At 38.8% G+C, this 11,586-nt stretch overlaps 1 long non-coding RNA gene across 2 annotated transcripts in view; it reads left to right on the top strand.

Moving 5' to 3' along the window:
- The first annotated feature begins 316 nt into the window (after positions 1-316).
- The window catches only part of LOC120220110, an 82,398-nt gene continuing 71,128 nt past the window's right edge, over positions 317-11,586 (top strand). The window contains exons 1-3 of one of the 2 annotated variants that reach the window (XR_005525471.1): positions 317-377; positions 1,893-2,143; positions 10,892-11,083. This is a non-coding gene — a long non-coding RNA (uncharacterized LOC120220110). Of the gene's footprint in view, positions 378-1,892; positions 2,144-10,891; positions 11,084-11,586 lie in introns of those variants that run through there. The other variant, XR_005525470.1, reaches the window with a different exon arrangement.

Below are 11,586 nucleotides of genomic sequence, written 5' to 3'. Positions count from 1 at the left end.
AAGCAGGTTTGTCCCAGTACAAGCAAATCTCAAAGGGGAAATGTAAATCTGTTGTTCTTTCCATCATGTTTGGCGTCCATACACCTCTTGTAGTAAAAGCATTCATAACATTTATTGTGACAATAATGATTAAAGATATAGCTTTGTCTTCTTTTACCACACAGCTTCTAAAATGTAAGGGGTTTAACCAAGGAAATATTCTGTTCCAACAAGGAAAAATCACTTGTGCTGGGTGCTTAAGAGATATCTGGATTGTCTGCAATGTGGCCCTTTCTCAAGAGCTTTTCGAGGATAATTTTTCACTTACTTTTTTAAACAGATGATTGTGCAGTTTTTCTGAAGATGATCTGGTTGACTGGAAGACACCAAACTTTCAGGTATACAACATGACTTCTTCATCTGGGAGTAGAAAAGATATGTCGTTCTGTCCATACAGTTCTGAGGGCAAAAGGCACAACAGCCTACCTGTTGGAGTGACAGCTTACCTGACTGTCACCTCCCACAGAGGTGTCTGGCTGCTGGTAGCACCACCTGTTGACAGAGAGAACTCGGAAGGGTTTTTAAGAGGTCTTTTTAAATCTCACTCAGAGGTTTTTACTCCCTTTTGGTCACTCTGGACTGACTGTGCTGGAGACTTGGGTTCAGTTTCTAATGTTCACCAGATGCAAACTGACTCGTGACCACCCCAGCACATTCCTGAGTGCTTACTGTAAGAACGGTTGAATTGGAGATCAATTTCTCAGGCTGTTTTTTCAGGTGTTCTAACCCCCTAGAAGGCCCTGGCCTCCTGAAACTCTTCCCAACATGATACATGCATAAGACACTACGTTTAAAGATACAAAAAGTACGGTGAAGATAAAGCTCTTTTCAATGGTAATTTTGATTATAAACAATCTTTATAAACTACAAATTTACTTAGATGCTCTTCTCCTGTTTGTGTTTTAGGCTGGGTGGGGCTTTTGTTGATTTTGTTTTGGTTTTACTGGCTCTTATTCCCCTTCAATTTCCCATCTACTTTGTTCTTCCTCAAATTTCTGGTTAGGTGATGATAATGATTTATTTTTTTGGTTTGTTTTTCAGCACAATTATTCTTTTTTTTTTTTTTTTAATGTTTTATTTATTTCTAGGAGAGAGAGACAGCGTGAGCAGGGGAGGGTCAGAGAGAGAGGGAGTCACAGACTGAAACAGGCTCCAGGCCGTGAGCTGGCAGTCAGCACAGAGCCCGACGCGTGGCTCAACCCACGAACCGCGAGATCATGACCTAAGCGAAAGTCGGAAAGTCGGACGCTTAACCGACTAAGCCACCCAGGCGCCCCTCAGCACAATTATTTTTTATGAGTGAAAATTATTACTGTTATTTTTCCCCATAGGCTGAGGGATTTGGGAAAGAGAGGATTGGTAGATATATATTTCAGTCCGGCATCTTTCACTAAACGTCATCTTTGGTGCTGATGGTTTGCAGTCCGAATTCCTAATTTTGGCTTTCCCACAAGGACTTTGCTGTGAGCTTCCCTCGCCATCTTTCTCTGCTTTTTTACAATTTCAGGTAGAAGTTCCACGCCAGCTTTTCTCTCAGAACCGTATTTGCACTCTGGGTATTCTGTTTAGCGGTGCTGCTACTGACCTACCCGATGCATTAGAATAGAAGGGACTTGGGCAAGGCCTCCTTCCTGTTCATCTCCCCAGGGCCTTGTGGGGTGGCCACTGCCTTTAAGTGTCCCTGAGGTTCCCCTTGCCGTGGCTTTCAGCTCCAGTTGCACAGATCTCCTTTCAGTGCTTTGAAAAGAAGTGCATGCCCAGGTTTGCTTCATAGCCTCTTACTTCCTCTGTGTCTAGAGCTGCCTCTCCCCCACACCAACTCCCACTCTTGGTTATCATCTTGTCATTTTCAGGTGTCCGCTTCAATGCCACTTCCTCAGAAAGATCTTCCCTGACTCGCCACACGCCCTGGGCCTCAGAGCATCGTATGCATTTCCTCTGCAGCACTGATTTCAATGTGAAATCGTATATTTATTTGTATTATGATTTGATTGCTGCCTTTCCTGTTTGTGACTCCTAGACCCATGTCTCTAAGACCATGTCTGCTTTGCTCATCACGGTCTTCTCAGCTGTGAGCCTAGTGCCTATATGAATTGCTGAATGAGTAAGTAAAGTGCCAATAACCGTGCAGTAATATTTTTTGAATGAAGACACCGGAATGATGAATGAAGCTGATATTTTTTTCTTTGGGGATTTCTGACATTAATAGTATTATAGTATAAATACTTATATTTATAGCATAGAACGATATGCATTTAGCTATATGTCTATAGCATAAAATATCAACTTATATAGAAACTAGATAATGACAATTTTAACGTGGGCATTAACGTAAAGATTTCTTAAAGTGTATATTCTATCCTAGTAATGTTGCATTTAACAATCTTAACTCACCTACATGTTAGTGAATCACTATTTATAAAAACATCACAAGATAATTTATTTCCAGTCCCGAGGCTTCATTAAGAACATATAACATCAGTGTGAGTCATGGTTCTGTAGGCAACAAGCATATGGCTACATTAAGTTAACTAATATTGATATAATACATACTATGAATTTGAATTAATCTGAACTTGCTTTATGAATTTGTAGAATAGAATATTCTCCCCGTACTATGTAGGCATAATATAGTACGTAGGGTCCACTTATATTGTTAACTCATTCTTTATAAAATTTTAAGATTTTATAATCTTAAAAATCCAATGGTATCTTGTTTATGGTTCTTAGTAAAAAAAAAGTCTGTTCTAATTCAATCAGCAAAATGTATGAAATAAGTCATAGCATTAGAGTCACTGTATAACTCATCTGTTCAGTGTAATTCTAGTTTATCCTTGACATTATTAATAGCATCCTCTTTCCCTCCCAAATGTGTCTTAGTTCAAATGACAAACTGTTGGGTCTCCTACATGGGGTCATGAGGAGAGTTGGAAAAATAGATTAAGCTTCCAGGAATGATACCTTGAGGCACACCACAGAATTGGACTGATGAGGGAGCTGTCGTTTGTCACCACCTTGGACATCAGAACCACGCCACAGATCTGTTCTGTGGAGGAAGCTGTCACTGCCACTGACTCCCAAATCATATTTCATGGATTAGAGAGAAAGCCTCCATCACTACCTCTACTTCTGGTGCCATTCACCCCACCAGAAAATGAGTTCCCCATGCAGATCCTATTTTCCTACATGGTAGAAACCAGATAACATGGCTTGCACTGTTTGTAAAAGAGTCTGTAAAGATGTAGTTTTGGGGACTCCACCTGGCAAAGTAAGTTTTACAAGACAGGAAACAATTGAAAGCAAAGAGAATATTGAAAGTATTTTGAGCAGTCAAGATAGACGGACGTCACCCTTTATTTGGACATATATCCATTTTCCAGATTTAAAACAGCAATAGCAAAAAACTATGTTCCTACCTAATAAGGTGACAGTTCCTCATACAAACACAATCTGCACCTTCTTCCCAGATGAGGAGACTCTCAGATTATTTAGAATAATATTTTCCAGGTTTAATATATGTAATGATAATTATATTTCCTCAATTCTGCCTTGATATATATTTTAATAAAGTAGTTTTTAAAGTTTTTTTTATTTATTTTGAGAGAGGGAGAGAAAGGGAAGGGCAGAGAGTGAGATGGAGAGAATCTCAAGCAGGGTCTATGTTGTCAGCATGGAGCCCAGTGTGGGGCTCGATCCCATGGACTGTGAGATCATGACTAGAGCCAAAACCAAGGGTCAATGCTTAACCAACTGAGCCACGTGTCTTGATATTTTCAATATGTGGACTAAATTATAAAGTAATACTAAGTATACTAAATACTATCAAAATATACTTAATAAATCAAGGATAAAACAGAAAGCCTGTTATACTTTCTGCAAATTGTCTTCAGTTGATGTGTGTAACTTTCCTCACCAACAACTAACGATTCCAATTACTTTTAGCTTTAGCTCAGTATTGGCTCACTTAACTGGGGCTCTTTAGTTAGGAATCCTGTTCCTTAGGATTTGTGCCCTTGTTGGCTCTGCTTCTATGAGGATGCTCTAGTTTTCTGTTAATATTTACTAATGCACGTAGAAATACTAAGGAGACACTCTACGGGAATTCTTGTGTTAAGGAAATATTATTTTATGTTTACATTGTGTAGTAGTGATTCTTCCTTTTTAAACCAGCTTAACCCTGCAACCAATATAGTAATCCTGTTGTCTGCTTTGTTTTGTGGTTTGAGATGCTGTTGTGTTTCTTGGTGCAAGTATTCCTCCTTGAGTACTAAGATCCTTAACCCAGTGCAGTTGGCAGGGGCAAGGATGTGAAATATAAGAGAATAGTGGGCCATTAAGGGAATAGTGAGAAGTGCCACTCCCATTTTCACTTTGTTGTTCCTAAGCTCACATGTTCTGTCCATGGCTGAAAAAACACTACGTATTGGTGACCATTTTGTACATGTACTGTATTCTACAAGATCACCTCACTTTTGTAAGGTATCTCCCAATAAGCATCAAAACTAAATCTTTAATAAGTCACTTCACTGCTTTATGAATCCAACTGCTTCTGGTTAAATCTTAATATATCGTAAATGCATCAATCTAAGGTCCCAATAATTTTGCTAGAAAATAAGATCCCTAGCTGGAAGTGATGTTATGTGAATTATAGTGACAGCAAGTGAGCATTTGGTAAGTCCACAGATGGTGTTGCTGGCAGAAGCTGGGTAGACAAGATAGACAAATCTATATCTAGAATGTATCAATTTCAGAGAGGACAGATTCCAACACTCACCATGTTGGAAGAGGCCCTATGTAATTAACCTGCCATCAGGTGGCTGGTTATTCCTTTTGGGGTATGGTACCATATGGCAGGGCTCATGTTTGTTCACTGTCGCTTTCAAACTGGGCACTCAGGAGAAGTAATACCTAGACATCTAGGGGAGAGGAAATCTAAGTTGTTAAGTGCATGCATGAAACAATGACCGCTTTTTATCATGAGATATTGATTTAAATTTATATGTATTTATATTTCAATGATTACTGAGTGACTGGAAAGAGGTTAATGAACCCGCATGGCAGATCATCTTGTCCAACCATCTACTGACACCTTTTATATAAGGTATCTGTCTTTTTGTGTATTCACATGGAACATAAACTGTCACAAACTGTAACATAGTCTAAAAGTCTAGATGGGTATTTTCTCTGATCCTTTTTTATCACTAATTCTACAGTCTTATTCTCCCCAAAGCCCCGGCTCACTGATGAAATTATTAGTTATTGTCCATAGATTAATGTAGACCTGTAGCTTATCTCCCTTTCCAGATAAATAGATCATAATGAGTATTGTTTGGAGTCCTGTCCACTGGAAATATTTATTTTTCTACACTGACCATTAGGGCACCCCTGAATTAGATTGTCATGATATAGTAGTCCACTTCTATAGGAGAGGTAATTGAGCTGCATTAAAAAGGACAAAGAGATATGGCTACATGATGTGGGCCAGAAGAATACTTCTATAACATAGAGGTTCCTATAGGGTGTTTCTTAGTATTGTCATGTCCATCAGAGTTGATAGAAAACTGGGGTATTTTTCTTCTCAGTCACCTAGTCATAGAGATTTCTTACTGAAGCAGAGGTGTGGTTTGGGAGAATAATAGCAACTTGGCAGGAGTAGATGCACTGAGAATATGAGTCATCTGCTCTTGCAACTTGTGTTTTCAGGACCTACTTGAGCTTGTTCAAATATAAACAGTTTCCTAGGGATGATGGAATGCTGCAGGGAATAGCTGACTATAGCTCAGTAGATGAGATAACACATATTCATGGTGGGCAGCTTAACGTCTATAGTCATGTGGTATACTGTTCTCAAACATTCAGTCTCTACCAGGGTCTAATAGCAAACCAAGAGTTTCTCAAAGGAAAAATGCTATCGTTACTAACTGAAGAAGATACTGTACTTTGAAATTTGAGGAAATGTACTATAGCATAGATCTTCTAGAGAATTTTCTATTGCTCTGTACCACACTCAAAGCTTGAAGACTTTCATAAGACCAGTTAACTACCTGGAGGAGCATAACCAAATGTCATGTGTATTTTCTACAAAATAACAAAGAATTGAGCAAGCACAGCTTCCTTTTCTTAGTGGTAGGGGATGTGTAGTGCAATACTTTTCTATTATGTTGGTGGTGACATTTCAAGAAGTTCTGAGATCATTGGTCTGTAGAAATTTCACCAAAGTAATAGTTTTTTGTATTTTTCTTATCTTCTATCTTTTTGATATGTATGGGGCATGTTATGAACACATCTAGTATACTTACTCTTCTGGTGCACTGAGTTGCATTAGCCCAAAGTTGTCAATTTACAGTCCTCTGTGACGTTCTGTGGAATAAATGATGGCACAGTTAGTGAGTTCACATTGCTCTTAGGTAGTGCAGCCAGTGAAAGTGTGCATCTATCCATGCCAGATGAAAACAAACTACACCTAGTATTTTCTATTTATTGAGACAGAGAAAAAAGAATTGGTCAGATCAATGGCTACATTCCAGCTACACTCTAGGTGCTGAATTGATTTTCTCTACCAAATTATAGCATCCTTATCATGTGACAGTCCAAATTAATGTAAAATAATTCTTTGTCATTGTGCAAGATCCATCTCTCTTCTGCAAAGTCCAGATAGGTGAACTTGATGAGAATATGATAACAGTCAGATGATGACATTAATCTCTGTGATTACCCCAGGTATATGGTATTGCCTTTGATTCAACATTTTGAGAGCACAGATACCTTTTGAGGCATGTGTTTGGTCATTTCTACCATAATTTAAACTTTTATTATAGGGGTCAAAGGCCAATATGGAGGGTTTTCCAGTTGCTGAGTATTTCTGTTCAAACTCTATTTTGAGAACTGAGAAATATTAACAAGATGGTTTTGTGGAAGTCCCAGATCTACTTTAAGAGTGACTAAGTCTGCAAAACTCACTTATCCCCTGGCTCCCATTAGCTTGTATTCTGACCAGTGGGCCATAGTAAAAGCTTGGGTTTTCATTGATTAACTAGCTCAGAGCCAATGTTCAGTAATCCCTAAAAGTGTTTTTCTTTCTCTCATCCTTGCAAAATGGCTGCAGATCCCATTAGAGAATGATGGAAAAAAGACTTATACATCATTTACATGTGAGGCCATTTTAGGGTCACTTTTCAAGTGTTTTTTGAGCTCCCTCCTTCATTGATAGGCTTCCAGGTCTGAAATTATTTAGATCTGGGCATTGGTTGTTGGGTTTGGACTCTATCATGGCAGCTCATTTTATGCCTTATGTTCTTCAAAATTCTGAAGCTCTTACTGTTTTGTCATTGTGTACTTTTTTTTTTTTTATCAAAAAGGTTCATAGTGGGTTACTCTTATGTTTTTGTACTGGAGATATCTTGTCTAATGAGCACTGCCAAAGGTCACTTTCTTATGAATCATATGATTATTGTGCTGGCCCAATTGCTTGTTACCATATCCATGTTCACTTTTGCTTTTGAAGTTAAGAACTACTACTAGATTAACCAAGATCTCCTAATCAGAGAGCCCATTCCCATGATAGTGTCCCTTGCCCACAGAAAACAGCACTTTTCAAAGATGTTGGCTTCTACTCACCAATGCATTTTTCAATGGTGTGGTGAAAGGAGTTTCTTCTGGGAAACCCTTTCAAGGGTCACAGTCTCTGTGTGTATGTGTGTGTGTGTGTGTGTGTGTGTGTGTGTGTGTATAGTTGGCAAATTATAAATATTTACCAACATTCATATTTATATCAAATCTTTGTATTTGTTCCTCTTTACAACCTCAGGCAACTTCTTTTACATCTTCATTTAGGGAAGATCACTATTGAATTCAGATTTCAGTGAACCAGTTGAGCGAAACTTTGAACTCTAACTACCTGACTTAGCATACAGACTCTAGAATCTATAATAAGTATACTCATCTCAGTAACTCAGACCAATCTGAATTTATGCTCATTGGCCTAGATGTGGTTTCAGCTCTGTGTAACAAGCTACTCCAAATTCAGTGCCATAAAACGTGTTGTTAAGCTCATGGATTCTGAACATCACGAATTTAGAGAGTGTATGGTGGGGACAGGTCATGTTTGTCTCATGGTGGTTTGAGGCCTCAGCTGGAAAGATTTGAAAGCTGGGATGTGGTAGGGAGCTGAGTGAAGAACTGATTATTTACCTATCTGGTGATTGATGCTAAGCCTCTCCCTGGGACCTCAGCTGAGACTATGGGTTAGGAGCTCTACATGTGGTCTCCTCATGTAGTTTCTTGGACTTACACACAGTATGATGTCTAGATTCCAAGGGTAAGAACTCCAAAAACAAGGCCAGGTGGAAAGTATTGCTCTTTATGACCCAGCCTTGAAGTTGTATAACTTTACATAACTTTACTTTTCCCACAATCCCACTCATATCCAAGGGGAAGGAACAAGAGAATTCAACTCTTGATGAAAGAAACATCAGAGGAGAGCATATGGGATGGAAGATATTGTTCTGCCATCATTGGAAAATCTGCCTTCCTCAAGCATGGTCAAACTCCATTCCCACATGTTATTTCCCAGGTTTTGGCTGATACGAATTAGCAAAATTTTGCTTACTTATATGTGTGCATATTCATGTGTGTAAGCTTTCTCTTTTGTAGTTTGACTTTGTAATAAGCCTCTGGAAATTTCTAATTATAAGCCTGTAGGCAATGAGGATTCTCATGGGAGGAGAGTGAGGAGAAGTAGATTTTCCTTATAAAATAATTGCCTCTGTCTAGGCCATTACATGGAATTCAAGAAAAGCAGGAACTGCATTATTAGACAGATCAGAAATGGCTCCATGATATTAGGAAGTTTGGAGTAGGGTGAATCATCAGACTCCTCCCATAGGTCTCATTTTTATTATTAGGGGTCTGAGAAGAGGTACTACTCTTCCCTAAATACCTTCATTTTTATATAAGAGAAGTGATGAGACTGTAAAATCAGCTGTTGTAATTCAATAATCCATTTTCAGTTATAATAGTCTGTGGCCACATAAGGTATTCTTTTTTTTCCCCCACTTATTTTATTTATTTATTTTTTTACAAATAGTTTATTGTCAAATTAGTTTCCACATAACACCCAGTGCTCATCCCCACTAGTGCCCTCCTCCATGCCCATCCCCCCTCCCCCCCACATCCATCAGTCCTCAGTTTTTGTCAGCATTCAAGAGTCTCTCATGGTTTGCCTCTCTCCCCTTCCCCCACCATTTCCCCCCTTCTTCTCCCCCTTGTTCCTCAGTTAAGTTCCTCCTAATCCTTCTATACGTGCAAACATATGATATTTGTCCTTTTCTGCCTGACTTATTTCACTCACATAAGGCATTCTTTTTAAGGGCATATATAGTTTCATGAATGTAACTTGATCCAGGTCATGGTCGAACTTTAAACTTGTCTGTATTAGAGTTCTTGAGAGAAACAGAAACGAGAGAGAGAGAGAGAGAGAGACTGCGTATGTGTATATGTATTATGGATAACACATACAATGACCAAATATTTGGGATACCATGGCTTAGTCAAGCTGACACATAAATTAACCATCACACTGTCTTTTTGTTCCCATCACAATTAGGGTGGGATCCACAATATCTGGATGGATCGTCACTCTTCTCTTCCATATACCTGCCTACACTTGTGCAACTGCAGTCCTGCAGTCACTTGGTCCCTGCCAAAGTCTTGTCATTGGTAGGCTCCTCATCCATCCTTGATCAAGTGATAATTTAAGGGACTTTCTCTACTGCTGTCATGGTCTGGTTTCTCACTGCCTTTTCACCTGACCATGTAAGATAAGCAGCCATACATTCTCATTTCCCCAAAAATCTGTTGTCCATCACTGTATCTGCAATTAATTATTATCTTGGTCAATATTCTTGTTTCCAAATAATGGAATTCACTCTGGCTACTTTTAGCTGAAATAGATTTAATAAAGGTTATTAAGTAGCTCACTGGATAATTGGGAAGCCTAGAGAAAACTGCTAAGTTTCCATAAGTAAAGGGCAGAGTCACACTGAAGAACGAGCCTAATGAGGGAGTTGTCATTATTGCTGCCAGCTTCAGAACCATGCAGCACAACAGGCCTGCAGGGAAAACTCCCGGGCTCCAACCCCATAGGTGGAGGTCAGAGTGTACGGCTTATCGCTTATGTACTAAAGAATGGAATGGAAGCAGCTGATCTTTTTAAAAATTCTAGTTTGAAGGAATAGTCCTGAAGTGTTGAAAACCTAATTTCAAAGTGGTGGCGACAGTGCAGAATTGACAATGATATTTCCAGATTAGATAAGAGTATAGGTATTGCCTCCCTCTTTAGAGCTGTGAAGTAAAAGTGGCCATTGTAACTACTTCTTCAAGCAACAAAATGCTCTTGGTTGTAGTGGTTGGAAGGATTCTGAAATGGCCCCAAGACACTGTCCCGTGATGCATAGACCTTCCAAACCCCCTTCCCTGGAGTGTGGGTGGGGACAGGGAATGTGAGGGGGTACCTCTCCAATGACTGGGTTACTAACTGACCTTGAGTTGATCACAAGGGTGATTATCCTGGGTGGACCTTTCTTCATCAAGTGAGCTCTTTAAAAGAAGGTAAAGCTCCCATAATATGTTTTCCTGCTAGTCTTAAAGACAAGCTAACTGCCAAGTTGTGAGAGAAGGAGGGCACATGGCTAAAATCGAAATCCCTCTGGTGGCAAGCCAGTGAAAAAATAGGGATTTCAGTTCTATACCAGAAAGAACTGAGTTGTACCAATAACCTGAATGAGCTTTGAAGAGGGTCCCAATCTCCAGATGAGAATGTGGCTTGACTGACACTTTAATTTTAACCTTGCAGGACCCTGAGCATATATGCCCTGCTGAACTTCTAACCTACTGGAAATGGGAGGTGAAAAATGGTATTGTTTAAGTCACTAAATGTGTGCTAATTTGTTCTCCAGAAATAGAAAACTAATACACTTGTGGTTAGGAGCCATCATTGAGAGAATTTTTAATCACATAAAATGCCTCTCCAAATCTGTTCACTTTGTATTTGCTTTGGGAATGGAAGCTTTCTCAGAGATAGGGGATAAGAAGAGAATAAACTCAATAATACATCATTGAATCCACTGAATACCTCTCTTATTCAGGTATAGAATTCCTATTTTTTTTTAATTTTATTTTTATTTTTTTATTATAGTGTATTGTCAAGTTGGTTTCCATATAGCACCCAGTGCTCATCCCAACAAGTGCCCTCCTNTTTCTTGGGATCCTCTGGGAAATCTCAAAAACATTTTGAATGCAGATATCATTTAGGATTTATTTTACAGAATGCAAAATATCAAAAGTTGTCAGGAGGTATGAATACTTGATTATATAAAATCATGGGCCACTGAGAAGCAGTATTTGGATATCTGTTTAACAAAGTGACTATAAATAGATTTCAGATGTAAACATAGTAAGTAACATGTTTTTACAAACCCTTCCCTTTTCAAATAACTCACTGAAAACAATTAAAACATTTTTCTTTTTTTTTTAATTTTATTTTTATTT

This window comes from Hyaena hyaena, unplaced genomic scaffold, assembly GCF_003009895.1.
Source record: "Hyaena hyaena isolate Hyena2069 unplaced genomic scaffold, ASM300989v1 scaffold_671, whole genome shotgun sequence".
In the NCBI taxonomy this organism is placed as follows: Eukaryota; Metazoa; Chordata; class Mammalia; order Carnivora; family Hyaenidae; genus Hyaena; species Hyaena hyaena.
This window is presented reverse-complemented; position numbering and strand designations above follow the sequence as displayed.